The sequence below is a fragment of the Physeter macrocephalus genome, chromosome 8, assembly GCF_002837175.3.
Source record: "Physeter macrocephalus isolate SW-GA chromosome 8, ASM283717v5, whole genome shotgun sequence".
Lineage (NCBI taxonomy): Eukaryota > Metazoa > Chordata > Mammalia > Artiodactyla > Physeteridae > Physeter > Physeter macrocephalus.
The window spans coordinates 89,246,136-89,264,505 of record NC_041221.1 but is presented as its reverse complement, the minus strand read 5'-3'; positions in this window follow the sequence as shown (position 1 = coordinate 89,264,505).

The following is an 18,370-nucleotide window of genomic DNA, read 5'->3' as shown; positions in this document are numbered from 1 at the left end:
AAAAAAAAAAAAAAAAAACAAATTATCCTCTTACAGAGAACTTTCAGTTTCATATTTTCCATGTAATTTATTTGACTCATCTTTGTTTGCCACCACTTGTTTAATAGAAAAGTGGCTTTCCATTTCCAAACAGTAGCCATGCTTTGTTTCCCCAGCTGTAAGAGAATGACCAGTCTCTGCATAATTCTTGCTTAACCAATTTACTGCAGTTATTAATCTTTATTGTTACTATCATTACTGTTCACTGAGTGTTGAAAACCTATGCAAAACTTTTAAATGCATAAATCAAATATTTATATTTGATTTGATTTGATTAAATGCATAAATCTGCCCTGGCAACTCCTATCCTGGATGGAGAGGAGTAAAAAGGCTGAAGAGCAAAGGGAGACAAGCCTTGGTTCTGGTCAAGATTTAGGGGAATCATGAATGAAATGCCTCTGAAAAGTCAGAAAAGCTGAGTAAAATAATCTAATATAACATCTTAGTTATCTAACTAACATCTTATCCCCACTAAAGTTTTCCCTGCCTGTTTTGGAAAAACTTGGACTGAATGTCCAGGTAATGTTTGAGAATTCACCTAACAGAATGTTTCCTAGTGCCTTATAGTGCTACAGAGTCACTATTCAGGGCTGGGACATTCTTTTCAGACTATCACTCTTAATATTGCAGGTAACACTAGAAAGAATACAGAACCAAGCTGTTATCTCTATTAACACTTAGTGCCCATTAACTCATTTGTGAGTTTATTGGCTCACTTAAGTTATTAGGTCTCAGTGACAGAATGCTAAGCAGGGCAAGTGATTTTAATGGAGGTGAGAGCATATTGTAGGGTTGTTAAATCACAGGACACTAGCTAAGCAATGGAAACTGCAAAGTGATGAAAAGTCAGGGAAATTGAAAGGTGAAGCAAAAGGCTCTGAGGGTAAGTCCCACCAATTTTGTGAGTTTGCCTAGAGCTGGCCCTGAGAAAGAAATAAGCGGAGATCTTTCAGTAACGCACATAATGAGTAAGGTAGAAAGTGAAAAGAGGTATTACTCCTCAAAGTTTTTTATATAAGACTCTTGCAGTGGTATGCAGAGGCTAGCTCATAACAGTTTATGAGAGCTGGTTGTTAAATTGACAAAAGATGCGGGAGGCAGTTCATAAACTGTTGCTAGATTAAAGTTGACCATGGTGGGTGTATTTACACCATGCAAAGTGGCAAATGCTAAGAATCACGCTTTCTACCTTCCCATCTTCCCCAACTCCCATCCCCTCCCCTCCCCCCAGAGCACATACCTCCCTTGTGGTAGGTTGAAAGCTAAGGAAGGAAAGTGAAGGCACAAGGGTTAATTAGGATGGCATGGGCTTTGAAGGGACAAATGCTTTACACTGTGATAATAAGAATTAGAGCTGCTTTATGAAAGTGAAGACAGAATGCCCTCCTACCCCATCATTTCTTGGAATCATGGGAGGAAACACAAACAGACTTGCTTGATGTTTTTAGTTTCCTGTTTTTCTAAAAGTACAGACTTGTGAAGTCTGTGATTCACAAGAGTGAAGAATGGGGAGAGATTTAGAAGGTTGAAACTTTGAGGGGTGTTGTTGATTCAACAGTTTATGAAACCACAGTGGCCGAGGCAATGTAGACTATATTTCCTTGCAAAGGGGTTGCTTCTTCATCCTCTACTTAAATTCTCATTCTTCCAACTCTTCTTCCTCCACTGTGACTTCATGTAGTTTTTGGAACTGTTTTAGACTGGAGAACATCAGGAGAAAGGAAAGGTTTATAAAAGGCCTCTGAGAAGAACAAAAGCAGACTGTTGGGAAAAAAAAAAAAGGTGGCAGGAAAAAAAACTGCACCAATACTTTTTAACATCCTGTTAGTAAGAGCCTTGAAATTCTCAACTTGAGAGGAATAAAGCCACTTAAGCAGATGGGGGAAAATAAAAGTTAGATGAAACTATAAAATATTCCAGTTACTAAACTGAAGAAACCATTAGTGGAGCTCCTCCTTTCATTTCAACAGCATGAATGAGACTCATTCAGTAATAAATTCTTATCCTGCAAGCTGTTTGTAGAGTCAAGGAACCTATCTCATGCAGGTGTTCCATGTGTAAAATACCAAAACAGATAATAGAAGCCCCAAACATACCTTATTGTGGTTAGAAGGAACTCTAAACCCAAAGACACAGTAAGAAGAATAAGGGGTTTTCAAAACAAAAACTATGTTTGTGCTTTAGTGCTGTTTTAAAGTGATTCAGTTTGTTTTAATCAGTGACGCTTTTGTGCCATAAATTCCATACGTATACTAATTATACTAGTAAAATTTGAGTTTAACATTGCAGGGAGAGAGCTTGTGAGTTCTGTGAGAAGATATAGGTTTTCCTAAAGGATACAAACTCAACTTCAGGTCATTACAAATGAAATTTACTGTAGAAATTATTTGCAGAATAGCTTACGGGTTTGATTTGGCATGCTCATGCATGCGGAGCTCCTGGAGAAGTTATGGAAACTTATAGCTCTATAAATGCCAGCTGTTGAAGGCAGGCTGCACATGATCTGAGCAGAGGAGGAGAGAAAATGAAGATATGAAAATAAATGGGAGTAAAGAGAAACATCAGGCTACATATTTGGTTTACACAAAACACTATGACAAAAACAGGTTGGATGTTGCTTAGGAGAGACGGGGTAAAAAGGAATAAGAATGATTAAAAGTATCACTGCTGCCAGAGTGGGCTTGGAGACCCAGGGACTTCATTTGTATGTTCATCAAGTCAACCTTGCTCATTGATATTTCTGCAGCCACTGTAAAGTATACAGGATATATATACATCTACACATATGCTCATACATTTATACATAGACATATACATAATTGATTATGCACATCCACGCACACATACGTAAGCATGTATGCATACACACATATAAATATATATACATATACATATAAAATGAGACAAATAGGATAGAAAAGAAGTGTAAAAACTGCCTTCTAGAAATTTATAGTTTAATTGATGATACAAGATGTGATATACAGAATAATTGCACTATAGTACTTTGATCTCACATTTGTTTTCAACAGACTTTAATTTGGGCCCTGCCTCGCAAGTCATTGAAACAGTGCTATGTGCCTCTGTAGCCAAATGTAACATACTTTTTAAAGTTCTTCTTAAAACTTTTAGCACTGCAACATTAAACTGATCCGCAACATTTGACCTCTGCCCAGATTTTGAAACTTTCCTAGCATTTAATTCACCCTTCTCTCCTGATTTCTGTCTCTGGACATTCTCAGTCTCTTCCATGGCCGTTTTGTCCTTTGCTGGTCTGTTAAAAGGTGAAGCTCCCAGAAATCTTTTCCTGTAATTTAATTCTCTGAGTGTTTTCTCTTGTACCCATGGATTAATCATCAAATAGACACTGATGATTCTAAACCTAAACCTCTATCCTGAACTCAGGTGTTTATATATAACTACCTACCATACGTGTACACTAGGCTATCTTATACCACTTCAAGATCATCATGTTCACACTGAATTTATAATTTTCTTGCAACCTTCAATAAACGTGCTCTTCTTCCTCTCTTCCCTGTCTTAGTTGGTGACATTCCCATTATCTCAGAAACCAGAAGGCTGAATCATACCTGACTCTGCCTACTATCCTGTAATGCTGTATAATGAATCCCCATGAACTACTGTCAGTAATAATTCCCAAATAATTTTTCAATTGAGTCTTTTTTCTTGACCAGGACCTCTTATTTTCTTGTCTGGTTTTTCTAACAGCCTTCCAAGGGATCTTGCCCTTTTCAAAATTTCAACAAATAAATCCTAGATGGATGGGTCCAAAATATGTCTGATTTTATTCCTCCTTTTGAAATTCCTTCAATTTCTTCTAACCACGTGCAGATAAAGCCCTAAATTCCTGAGCATGGCATAAAAAACATTTTATAACCTGCCTTCTGCCCACTTATCCAGCCCCGTATCACTACCCTCCCTTTCACTTATTTTATAAGTAACTCTGGATGCCGTTGGGACTTGGCTCAGATGTCACCTCCTCGGGGGACTTTTCTTTCATGTTCTTTCTAAAAGTTCTCGTAGCACCTGAGAGTTACCTCAACCACAGTGCTTCAGTCCATTGCATTGTACTAATTGTTTTTTTTCTTGTTTAACTTTCCCACTTCACTTGGGGAGCTCTTGGAAGGCAAAGAACATTTCTCATTTGTCTTTGTGTCATCCATATGGAACAAAATGTCTGGTATATGAGAAATGCCTGTTGCACAACAAATATTTTGTTAGTGACTGAATTTGAGGCTAAATAGTGCTAAACCTTTTAGGAATTGCATTTGGGTAAGGGAAATGAAATATTCTTTTTCCCACCCAAACAAAACCCCAGTAGATTAATGAGTGTTTTATTTGTCTTTCATGTTAAAGAAAGTCATAGGTATTTGTTAAGAGTTGGTATGGCAACCCCACCATTATCAGATCTGAGATCTTCAGCCTTTCTCCTCAGTGATTAGCACATGGTTTTCATATTCCAAGTAATTTCATGATCCAGGATGACTATTGGATTTCCGGCCTTCATGTCTCCTTTCTAGGCAGAAAGAAAGAGGAAGTGGGGGGAGGGAAAAACAGAACAATGTCCGCCTGAGTCAAGACCCTTTAAAAAAACTTCCCCCAAAGCCTCACTCCAGTCCTTATTCTTGCTTCTCACTGGTCGCCACCATCAGCAGGGCAAGGCAGGAAACACAGTTCTTTAGGTGGGCATATTTCCTCTTGGAATAAAATTAGTATCTGTTAGTATAGAAGGAGAGAAAGTAGATTTTTAGTAGGCAAATTTTCATATTGACACAAGTGCCAAAATTAATTGTACCAATGACCAATTCTATAGGAGTTTTGAAAATAACCTAATAGTTGAAGTGTGCTTGCAGGACGGAGGATGGGAATTTCTGTAAATGAGCTCTGAGATATGGGTCAGATTGGAGTAAGCTCGAACACAGAATGTCATTTAAGAGCAGGAAAACACTATGAGTAAAATATAGAATTAAAGATCAAGGGTGGTAGCTTTGGGATATTTGTTTTTTGCTTTTGATCTTTACCAGACTCTGAACTCCTTGGGGTAGAGACTGTATGCTAATCATTGTAGTTCTCCAGTATATAACACAGTCACTGACATCTAGAAGGTGCTCAGTCAATTATATTCCAGAATTGATTTTGTAGATGTATTAGAGAAAATGTTTGGAGAAATTTTTTGAACACACAGAACAAGTTGGAATTAATTCCACACACAGGTGGAGGCATTGCAGAATTTTGAGAGGAATGATACACTGAAGATATTTCCAAAGGACCAATTTTATGATTAAGGTGCCGGAGAAGACCATAGGGACTATTTCAGAAATTCAGTTTGAAGGAGTAAGGAATTTAAGTAGAAGCGAGGGAAGCAGTAGATAAGCAAAACAAGAAATGGTTAAAGAGACTCTTTGATAGTAATTGTTACCCTTGTCCCCTGATACCACCTTTTCCCTTTCCCTGGTTGATTTTTTTCTGTATCAATTATCACCTTCTAATATACTCTATCATTGACTTAATTTTAAAATAGTATGTCTTTGCGGGCCATAGGAAATATAGTGAATTTGTTTGTTGGATTTACAGTGTTGGCAGAACGTCCAAGTTAGAGAGATAGACCTGGAATTGAGAAATAAGTTCAGAGCTGGAGATACAGATTTAAGAATTATTAGTATGTTGCTGTTTATTAAGGCTGTGAAGTAGGAGCTGGTCTACATAGAAGATAATGTACAGTGATGGAAGCAGAAGGCAAAAGAATAGGTAATAAAGATAAGATTTCAGATGATAATGGTCAAAGATGTTTGCAGCCCTGGAACATTCTTCTTCAGGAAATAATGCATCTTGAGGCAAAAGTTAATATGTAAATCCTCTCTCGTCCTCTCCTTTCTTCTTTAGCCGGGGGAAACAGGTTTGGTTAAGCTAGGATAGACTAGGTCAGCGGTGGGAATGGAATGAGACTTTTATTTTCATGGTATGGTTCCAAGTTGCCTTTTATATTACGTATGGGCATTACTTTTAGTAAAATGAATTACATTTAAAAACAGATAGAAGGTGGTGTTGGTTATAGCCCTGGGTACTGCCGTAAGAAGTTCTTTAGATGTACAAAGCAGTGGGTTTTTGAACTATTGCCTTGCAATAACCAGATTTCTGAGAATGATCTGGTCTGAGTGAGAGACTGTACTCTGTAGAAACCGTTTCTCTTTACTTTCTCATTCCTCTGTTTGCTTCTGGAAAGTCTTTTTCCTAACTCTTCCTATAAGTACAGTTGACCCTTGAACTTCACAAGTCCACTTATACGTGGATTTTTTCAATAAATACATACATGTACTATATATGTATTTTCTCTTCCTTATGATTCTCTTAATAAAATTTTCTTTTCTCTAGCTTACTTTATTGTAAGAATACAATATGTAATATATATAACATACAAAATATGTGTTAATCAACTGTTTATGTTATCAGTATGGCTTCTGGTCAACAGTAGTCTATTAGTAAAATTTGTGGGGAGTCAAAAATTATATGAGGATTATCAACCGTGCAGGGCTGGCAACCATAATCCCTACGTTGTTCAGGGATCAACTGTATATCCTTGGTAAATTGGGTGGTAGTGAAGAGGGGTTTCCTGGGCTTTTCTCACTCTGGTGGAAGCATTTCACGAACTTCACTTTGGGTTAGTTTTTTCTCACATCTGATAGGTCACAATGTAACAAAATGGCACCATGTGTTTAGTCTTTCAACTGATAAAACTCCATATGGTAGGTAAGTAGGTAGTACATATCTATCTATCTAATCTATCTGTCAATCATATTTTCACTGGTTAAAACTTTATCATTTTCCAAGTCAGCTGAATTCTTTAAGTAACAAGTATTACTAGTTTCTAGAAAGTCTGTTTCAGCCTTGTAAAAATTAAATTTCTAATGTGGTTCTGGTCTGCATGAAGAAATTGTAAAACACAAAACTGTGGATAAGATAGATTCAGAGGAAATGAGATGGCCAGATGACCACCATCCTAGTGACTCCTTAAGTGATGCTTCTATGACAAGAAGGTTCTATGTCTTTCTGAAATGTTTGTGGGGTTTTTGTTTTTAACTTTTTATTTGGCCGTGCCTCACGGGATGCAGGATCTTACTTCCCTGACTAGGGCTGGAACCCAGGTCCCCTGCAGTGGAAGTGCAGAGTCTTAATCCCTGGACCACCAGGGAAGTCCCTGTATGTCTTTTTTAAAACTGACAAAAGATCCCTGAGAAAATGAATCTTTTAGAAATGTTTGATTAAGAATCACACTTACTAACTAGCTTTGGAGCTGAGAAGACCAGGAGCAAGTGCAGCACTAGTAAAAGAACAGCCCAAAGTATTTGAATATACAGCAAATTCAAGTCAACAAATATTTATTGAGAATTTTTTTAGTTTCAGTCTTGGTGAGCAAGACTGACATGTCTTTAGGAGAAACGCACGCAAAAGAAGCTTAGATGCAAAGTCTTTAAGACTATATTGTTAAGGGTTTCTGGTCTCTTAAGATGTAGTTTGTCCTTGAAAGAGAAACCAAGGTACAGAGTTTGTGGTACCACCATGGTGTAGTTTTGTTTTGTTTTGTTTTGTTTTCATAGCTAATGTCCTGCTAGTCTCACTGAATTTAGGCAGAAATCTTGGTATAGTAATGCTTATTCTTAGAGAATAACTCTTTTAGTCATGTTCTAAGGAGGGAAGGATTTTGTGCTGTCATTTGGTTCTCAATAAGAATGAAAGTTTAAAAATTAAGCTAATAGTGGTAGATGTCCCTGTGATAGTTCTCCTGTAACTTTATTGATTTTGCCCAGTTGATCAGGTAACTTGTCTGTAAATTATTCATACCTGATTAGAGTAAATTTGTGAATCTTTGGAATTAGAATTATGTCAAAAAATTACATTACAGAAGAATCCCTCAGGTTGAGCTCAGAAAACTTGATTCGACCGTAAATTTTGCAATGAAGACATAAACAATTCTGCAACTCTAATTCCTACTTGTAATATTTCAAAAAGTAGACTTCTGAAAATTACAGATTATAATAATTACCTCTGGACATCTCTCTATATTTCCCTTCCAGACCTAGTGCATTTTCCAATTTCTATTTAATAAAGGGTCATCCTGTTATTATCTGGTAAAGTAGCCTGGCCAGGTACTCTGGAAGCAAGTTCCAAGCAGAGTTTTATTTGCTTTCTACCTTTGTTTACATTCTGACCCCAGTTTTAGTTGCAGAAATTATTTATGAAGCTCTTTTTCCCCTTCTTGCTTGTGAAGCAGCTCTTGGGTCTGTAAGGCACAGAATAGTGTTCTCTTCATGCATATATTTAACACCCTAATCTCTGCAACCAGTTTTAGCTGCTTGTTATACTTTTCTTGACATTTTCTGGTATGCTTTTTGACATCTGCTTGCAAACTCCTGCAGCCTTTTCAATCCTGATATTCACTTGTTTCATCTGATGTTGTTATCATTCTCCTTAGATATGCAGATGTGTTGCTTTCCTTCCAGTCCTGTCCCTTCAGTCTTGCTAGAAAGACTGTTTTGGAGACCCACCCCCATTGCTTGCTGATTTGTTTCTTTGCTTGTTTATTGTTACACTATTTTCTGCCTCATGCTTCTAGCATCATACTCTTCCTTTGAAAACTGAATGCCCTCAACTGACTTTTTAATGCAATCCATTTGAAAGTATAAACACACAAACACATGCACACACGCACACAAACTGTGCAATGGTTTATATTTCAAAGAAGGTAGTATTTAATATCAGCTTTTTTAATGACTCCAACAATATTCTTTGCAAAACTATTTCACAAGAGCTTAAAAACCCTCATGAAATGAACACTTGTCAGAAATGATTTTATAAACTTGAGTAATTAGCAACCTAGGTGCTGTCTCATCATATGGCATCACTTTGTGTCAACAATCATCCTTTCTGATCATGAAAGCTGAAATAATCATTTATTTGCCTTTAGTATCATGTAGATCTATGAGATTATCTGAGTGTTTGGTAATGAACCTGAGTATAGTGCAGTGCTTTCTTCAGATCTCTGAATATTTCAAAAGACAGAATCTTTTGTCTCTCTGGAAATGTGCCACATTTGTAATGCAATTTATATCTTTGGAAGAGATGCCTGCAGGGATGCAAGCACACAGCAGCCATGACTTCCGGTAAGCCAAAACAGGTCTGGAGACCCTGAAATCATCCCATGTAGTGGCTCAAAGAATCATGAAAGTTTAGACCTAATGCTATATTTCTCATTTCTGAAACAAAGGCTCTCTTACTTCTATGTTTTATCAGAAGACATTTGGGTAGTAGTTAATTGGTAAAAAATCTGTCAGCGCTGAAGGTGAAGCAGTAAGGAGCTCAGTTTTCATCAATGCTGAATGTGTGATGTCTCACACATAATATTTAAGTCAGTAACTTAAACTGCCTTGTATATTTAATGTGAGATAAGCTACTAACACAGCAGTTTGAAGTATTTAGGTAACTGTATTTGAATTAAGTTTGAATGAGCAGCAACATATTTCTTCTAGTAACATTAATAAAAAAGATAGCTATGTACATGATATTGTCCTTATTCATCACTAATAGAAATTGACACACGATATTTGAGTTTTATTTTTAATATCGGATACTGGATTATACGGATGGTGTGAATTATTGAAAGAGTCAAAGAATTGTAAACAGTGCAGTTTTAAAAATACACTCTCCTATAACCATGATAAAATCTTTTTAAGGCAAGTTAAATAATATTTCTCAGACTTTGGGCATTTTTTTTTTACTATCCTGGAGGAAGAAAAAAACAAAAGCATAGTTTTCTGGAAGAATTGATGCCTCCCCAGCTCTTTAAACATTGAGCTAAGTACATGAGTTATTGAGGTGAAATAAGTTGCTTTCAACAGTTGTTAATATATCATTAATAATCATACATGCAATAAATAACAACACATGAGTTATTTCCTAACAGATCTCGGACTGCAAATTGCAGTAACAAATCACAGCGTGTGTAAAGAATGCTCATTACTCTAGTGTGTATAGAAGCTGTTTTAACAACTGTATTCTTTATGGTGAAGCTCACCCTAATTAGCCTTGCAGATTCCTTAGGGAATGTGTGCGGAATGTTTGACATTGTGATGCTGGAGCTAAAGTGGGGGAGGAGGATATCATTTCTGCACCAAGAAAGCACCAGGCCACTAGCCTGGTTTTCTATTCAGTCACTTGTTTTAATGTATGCATTGTGGTGAAAGTAAATAGCCTTTTCAAACAAGTAGATAATAAGGGTGTTTGGAATTAAATGACTAATTAAATCAATATTAAACATGAAAGCTAGACGGCAATGTGGACTAACTTTTTTTTTTTCTCTGTGGTGCCCCTTCCAATATAAAAGGTGCATAAACCAACTGCATGTCTGTAAGTGCTTGAACACCAAGATTTGTAGCCACAAATGTAAGAGGAAAACACTTCCTAGTCTCTTTTGTATTTGAAAGCTAAGTGGACCGTGTATTTTTTTAAATAAGAAAAGAGAAAAAACAAGGTTGAAGCACACAAAAAAGCAGCATGGTTTTTTTTTTTCCTTTCTATGAAACATTATATGCGGATTCTGCTGCTCTGTTAGCTTATAGCTTGTTACTAAATCAGACCTTTCCTGCAGTGAAAAAAATTGCATCTTTTCGTTGTAAGCCTTGACAGCTTAAAGTTTAATGGAGGCAGTTTTTTTTAAGGTATATAATGGGTTGACACCATGGAAGGCTGCTGAGAGCTCACAAACTCAGAAATAGCATGAAATGCAATAAGAACAAGCTCTTGCTGATTTTTTAAAAATCATAATTTTCTATTCTTGATAGAGAAAGCAAGTGAAGAAAACAGCTTATTGTTTTCTTAAAGTAAGTTGTTTGTCTCATCCCAATCAAATGATTCTCTTCTACCCTGGAAAAGTTTCAGAGTGGGGATTTGTTCAGAAGGTAAGAGTAGGGTTATACAGCCATAAATACAGACAGAATAGATATCTGCCTGAAAGTAAGAGTAAGTAGAATACGAATTGCCAAGATGAGAACTCAATGAAAGGGACAGATTTTATCTCTTTTGGAAAGAAGAGGTACACAAGGGTAAACCATCACTGGCTGACAACATCGCCCTCCTTGACATCCAGAGGTCATGCTTGGTTACATTTCAATTTGCAGATTCCAGAATACCATCTTCGGATAACATGTGTTCAGGGATACTGCTGAGGAGGGTTCAGAGATGACACCTGTAGCAGGCTGTAAAACAATCTTGACAGTTGGCACCAAGATTCCTTTCGGAGAGATAATACTTTGGGTTATCTTGGTTTGGTTCTTCTTGGTTTAGGATAATTCTTTGATAAATGGTTAGAATGATAGGGTAGCCTGGAGTGATAAGTCAAACTTTAAGGGAATACGTTGGCTACAGATAAGAAAACAGAAAGGCGGGTAACTACTTTACATAAAAATAAATAGGAACATGAGGGGCTGAGGAAAGAGGGGAGAAGGGGGAAGAGAGGAGAGAAGAGAATTCAAAAGTATAGCACGACACAAGGTTTTTCTTCTTTTATGAACAAAGCTGTATACTATTTAATTTTAATTTCTTTGGAAGGTTACAGTATAAAGGCTGTTTCTCTACAACATTCAGGAAAATCAGACATATACACATGAAACAATATACACATGAAACAAGGAAGGGAGAAATGAATGAATAGGTTCCTTGAATGAACTGGTATGGAACAAAGAGGAGCAAACATCCATAGACGTGATGGATAATAACATGGAACATTAGCAAGTGAGAATTAGAGTGAGAAGTAGCTCTGGAAAAGAAGACATGAGAAGGTAGAAAAACATCTGGAGGTGAGCCAGAAGAAATTTGTTCTCAACAGGCTTACTTTACACTTCTTTTGGAGAAAAGTATTTACTTTTATCTGAGAGTCTTGTATTATTCCATTATACTTTCTGAGACCTTTCTCAGTATTCCATTAAGTTCAGTGCAAGTGTGACACCCTATGCAGTGGCAAAATTTATGATCATGGAAATGTTAATGATGTCAATTAATTTTTATATTGGTTTTGATAATAAAAAGAAATGCTAGTTCTCTCTGATTGCTCTCTACGGAACAGTTCAGGCTGTGCCCAAGTGTTGAAATAAGCAGATTTAAAACACTAGTCATCATAGAAATTTTTAAAAATAAATTGGAAAAAGCAAATGGGAAAACTAAGATTTACAATAGAATGTAATCTGAATATGTTATAATTTTCTAATCATATACTCCAGGTATTGTCAAAGACTTCTAATTAATTTATTTAATAAAACTTTATTGAGAACTTACTGTGAACCAAACAGTATTCTAAATGCATAGTAGGTACTCAGGGTTCTAGACTTTGATTACCTAAAATTTTCAAACTTAAACCATATTTCTATTATCTCCTTTTAAACTACTTATGATAAAATCTGACATGTTAAAGTTTGAATGTAACTTCTCACATATTTTTAAAAATCAAGTAAATCAAGTAGATGTAAATCAAATCCTAAACTACATTTTGATTTAGGATTTAAGCTTTTCAGTGCTTATCTGTATCAATGAATGCTGAAGTTTTACATTTAAAAGTATGGTTCAGTATCTTTTAAAATGATCATAATACTAAAAGAAATTTTGAGGGACCCCCTAGGCCTTTAATTTATGATATGCAAATGTAAATTGATAGAACACAAAAATGTACCGAGCACCTGTAGTGTTCAAAGTACTCTACTAGCACTGGATATGATAGAGTGTTGAAAAAGACAGGGACTTGTATCTTAAAGGTGTCCAGACATGTGTAGAGTAAGGCAGCAGGTAAGAGTCATGGCACATCTACAGGGACAAGCAGGTACTTCATGAAGATGTTGAACCCAACTAATTTGGCAGTGTTATGCAGGAAATTGAGATGAGGTGCTTTATTTATTTATTTATGAAGGATTTCTAGTGACATAAATAGTGGCACAGATTCTTCCCACTTTTGGTGTCACCTGTTTTGATGTGATTCTACACAGAGTCAACAACCAACCAAATATTCATATTCAACCAAAATTTTACTACTTTTCAAAAGCACCCGATCTTTGGGGGATTAGGGGTGTGTCTTCCACTAGCGTGAAGAACAACTGATCAGAGAGCAAGCCCTTCTTTAAAAACTTGTTATTACTATTTAAAACATTTAATAAGCGATAAGTAGGCATGATTTAAATAGGACACAAGCCACCATTCTAGGGTGTGTCTAGGTGTCAGTGCTAATAAGCACATTGGGTGAATTATCATATTTAATCTTCTAAACCACCCCTGGAGGCAAGCATGTTGTTATTCCTATTTTATGGATTTGGAATTCTAAGGCTTTGATAAAGAAGTTGAAAGAGACCAGCTTATAACTATAACATATATTGTACCTCAAATGGACAGATGGGTTATGGAATATTACGATGTGTGAACTCTAAATAAAAAGCCTTCTACTTGGTACTGTTTTAGTCAGGCCTTTAGTATGTTCCATTTTGAGGGCAAAAAAAGAAAAAAAAATAAGCAGAATGAATATAGAGAAACCAGAGATGGTTTTGAGAGGAAGAACAAAGAGATTAAGATGGCAGAAAATATTTCCTATGAGAAACAGCAGGACTGTGAGTCAGAATTAACATGTTTTAGTCCTGTTTTTATTACTTGTTGGCTGTGTGACTTTGGGACATATTATTTATCTTTTTGGATCTCAATTTCACATTTATAAAACAAGGTACTGTTAGAGGTCTCTTAGAGTAAATGTAAAAGTTAGTGAAGAATGGTATTCCCCTAGGCATATTGAGGTGGGAAGGGAATGTTCTTCTTTTGTTGTTTTTATTTTGTTTTGTTTTTATTAGTTATCTTTTTATTTTACACAGGAACTAGGATTTTTATCTCAAAGCCAGATAAATGTCTTACATGTTGAAGTAATGAATAATAAAAGTATTTCTTAAGAATCAGCACTAACATTTAAAAACAATTTTTTTTTTTTACATCTTTAATGGAGTATAACATCTATTTTACACTGAAGTAAGTAAGAAAGGGAGAAACAAATACTGTATGCTAAGACATATATATGGAATCTCAAAAAATAAGAGAAAAAAGAAAAGGTTCTGATGAACCTAGGGGCAGGACAGGAATAAAGACACAGACATAGAGAATGGACTTGAGGACACGCGGTGGGGCGGGGGGGTTAAGCTGGGACAAAGTGACAGAGTAGCCTGGACATATATACACTACCAAATGTGAAAAAGGGAATGTTTTCTGCTAAGGGAATGATGTGTGTGAAGAGATCAGAGGAAAGGGCAGACATGGAGCATTAGGGAACTTCAAGTGCATAATTTGCTATGGCAGGAGTGAGTGGCGAAAGTTGAGCAGTTTTGAGAAGTGAAGATGACGAGTTAGCACTTAAGAAGAGAAGCTATATGTATTAGTGGTTAAGAGCATGGACTCAGGAACCAGATTATCTGGACTCAAATTCTCCTTTACTGTTTCTTTATTGAATGATGTTGAGTAAGTCACTGAATATCTCAAATTCCATATCTTTATCTGTAAAATGGATGCAATAAGGATAATGGTCCTACCTCTAGCAGTATTGTGAGGATTAAATAAGTTAGTTCTGTTAAGAGGCTATCACTCAGAAGCTGAAAAAGCTAAATTTGTGCTTCGTAAGCAAAGGAGAATGGTTCTTATAAAACAGTCTCTCTGAACAAACTATTATGGGTTTGAGGAAGTATGGAGCTCTGGGGTTGGCATACTTTTAGAAGCTGGAGTATTTAGCCTTGGAAGGGTGGCCATTACAGTGTGGTTCTTAATGCATGGCTGATTCTAAGAAGCTTGGTCACTGAAATGAGGCTGTTACTGATTGGGAGTGTCACTGTTCAGCTGGCTTTCAAAAATGTGGCTACTGATAGATCAGTATCTAATATAAGTGCCTAATAGATTAGGATGGGCTCCAAATTGGTTCTAGGGGTTACTTGTACTATGACCAAAGAGCAACTAGCCTTTTCCTTTTTGAATATATAATATGGGATAATCATTTTATTCTCAATTCATTTTAATAGAGTAGCACCTCTGCATCATGGGTTATATATTTCTATTTATTTATTATTTGACTGGATTGAGAACTTCATTTTTCATATAATCATAAAGAGGATTGTTGTTGCTTTTTTTTTTCCCTGAAAGAAATGGACATTATCTACTAAAAGATTTTTAGCAGTGGAATGACGTGATAAATTTGTCTTTAAAAAACGAAAACATCTCTAGCAGTATGGAGGTCAATGAAAAAAATATATGCATAAAAACCCAGAAAACCCTATTTCTCTGGGTTTATGTGTGGCAGGATTGTTGATCTCAGATGTATTTTCTCTTGAGTCATAGTGGTAAAAAATGAGGAAAAGCAACAGAAATAAAAGTTACTTTATATAGCCTCATGGTAGAAACACCTCCCTCACCAATTTTTACCAATAAAATTAAATCACTTTGGAAGTTCCAAGGGATTTTCACATTCAGGGGGTAAAAGGGAAATCAACTAATGCTGTAGTCTAAATTAAATGAAAACTCATTTTACAAATTATCAGTGAATTTGAAACAGGTGTTCCCTTCCTACTTAGGGAGGTAAGAAGTGAGAAAACTGCAACAAATTTGTTATTGATTTAAAGTGTTCTTAAAGTTAAGAAACAGTTCATTCTCAGTGCTTTACTTCTAAGTTTCCCTCTGAGGAAGTCCTGTTCAACAAAGAGAATTTACAGAATATCGGAAAGAAAAGCAATAACCAGGAAAGAGATGTGTCATTTATAATATTTTGGTCTGCCAATATGGTTGGCTAAATAACCAGGGAATTGCGATGCTAATGGTTCCAAAAGAAAATTGTGATGTATTAGTTGGCGCCACTCAAATAATGGTGTCTCTAGTCTCTCTGTGATTTTGGAAATGCCCAATTCCCCCCCTAAAAGGAATACAGAGATTAAAAATCCAGGACAGCTACGGGAAGCCTTCTCAGAGGGCTCTCATTCTACTGCCAAAAAAGGGGAGCACAGAAAAAAAACTATTTTACACGAATCTGTTGGTAGGAATCTGTCTTCACAAAACTCAGCTGTTTTTGCGTTAACTGTAAGAACGCCCATGAGGTTTGAATAAAAGCAGATGTTCCTCTTTTATACTGACCTCAGAAGAGATTCAAGGGATCAATGTGTTCTTAAAAAATCTCCAACTGACCTCTTATAATAACACAGTTTGAGGTATAATTCTCTAAAAAAGGATCACTGGCATATAACTTTATTTTTTTTTTGCAGCATTGCACTTCTGTAAACATGATGTTACACGATATTCCTGTTGCTGTTACGATAGGGTGAAGAACAGCTAATCTGAGTAGAAGCATTGCATGAAAGTGAAACATACCTAAAGTACAAGTCTGACTGAAATAATCTTGGACCCAGTAAATCACATTTGCAACATCAAATAAATTCTGTAGTTGCTACACAATTTGTATTTCCTACCCACAGATCAAGCCTGTTTAAATTTATGTGTCTTCTAAGCCCATCCTATGTACTTTCCATCAGAAGGCAACCATGTCAGCCAGGGAAAGTAAGACTTAAAAGGAATTAATGGAGTATTGGTGATTTGGAATAACTTTATATTGAAACATGACACAGTATGGGCAAGCACTTTGCCTTTAAACTAGAAATGTACTCGAAGAATCTTCATGAGTGGGAACAAACAGTGCTGAAAATAAGAAAGGATGGGTGCTTCATTTTGAATCCACCATAACCAGTACCTTTTGGATGGGATCTAAGATAGACCCATCATATCCAAGATTCCAGTTGATCATCAAATATGTGCTGAATGCACTGTTCAGTATCACAGAAGAGTGGTATCAGAGTAGGCAAGTAGTTGTTAAGACAGAGGATAAAGTTCACAGTCCTTAATATGCCTCCAGGACTGACCCCTACTTATCTCTGTAGCATTATGTATCACTAACCATTCACATTCAAATTTGAAATTCCAGCAATCCCAGACAGCATCTCTTGGGAGTATTTCCCTTTCTCCTCCCTGCATTGCCTTCTATTTATTCTCATTTTAGTTACCTAGAGTAGTCACCCCTGGCGTACTCCCGTACTTACAACCTCTAGGTTACATGGCTCTCCTGTAGACTATGACTACTTTGTAATTTCCTCATTGTAACATTTATCCCACAGTTAGAAATTTTCATATTGCATAACTATTTCCCCCATGAGGCTATAACCCTGTGAAGCACAGGAACATTAACTTTCTTGTTCACACTGTGTCAAAAGCTTTGGTCCTATGCCTGGCACATGGTGAGTACCCTACCCTAAATATTTATTGATTGAATAAAGGCTTGTATTTTAAAGCATAGGTAAGTTGATCAAGTGCTTTACAAATAAGTTATCCCTAGGTAAACATTGCCTCATTCACTACATCTGTAGGTCATTTGAGTTTTGGCCTGGTTCTTAATATAATGGTTCAAGAAGACCAAGAGTTGGGAGACTCCTTTTTTTTTTTTTTCTGAGCATCCCACTTAGATTATTTCGAAGAATCCTGAGGCAGCCATTCAGTCTATGATATATATATTAACGTTGATGTTAGATTCCCACGAGCAGTCAAACTGCATTGCAATATGATTCATCATTACAAGTTACAGCTATCTCTGGTCAAATTGTGTCCACAGAAAACCATAATCACAAGCAAATAATGAGTTGGTTTTATAAGCCATATTAAAATATAAGCCTTGTTTTTCCATAGAGTAATATGAGTATTGGAGCTATTTCCATCATGTGCCTTTTATAGAGATCTCATTTAATGATGTGTCAAAATGTCTCTTATAGAAACTAGTAAAGCAAGTTTAGTTTTCTAATGTTGTACAGTCAGTTAAATGTGTTGACTCAGTTCATGAATCCTATGTCATTCGGTAATCTCTCTGTATCTGGATGAAGTTTGGAAACCATAGCTTTAGACAAAAGCTTCCACTTTATTTTGATATGAGGAAAGATGACCTTGTCTGGAAATACATAATTTTCAAAAGTACAAATATGGAAATTCTTTATTCCGATTTTCTGGAAGGAATGATGATTTTTTTTAAAGCGTGTGTGTGTGTGTGTGTGTGTGTGTGTGTGTGTGTTTAAGTAGATGATAATGAATGTAAATCATTCTACAAAACAATGTGAGCTTATTTTCACATTTGTTTGGGATTAAACTGCTTCCATAAACTGCTTCCACATGTATGCTAATTAACTCTGCAGCAGTACCAACTACTCTACTTTGAGGATTATAAACAAAAGCT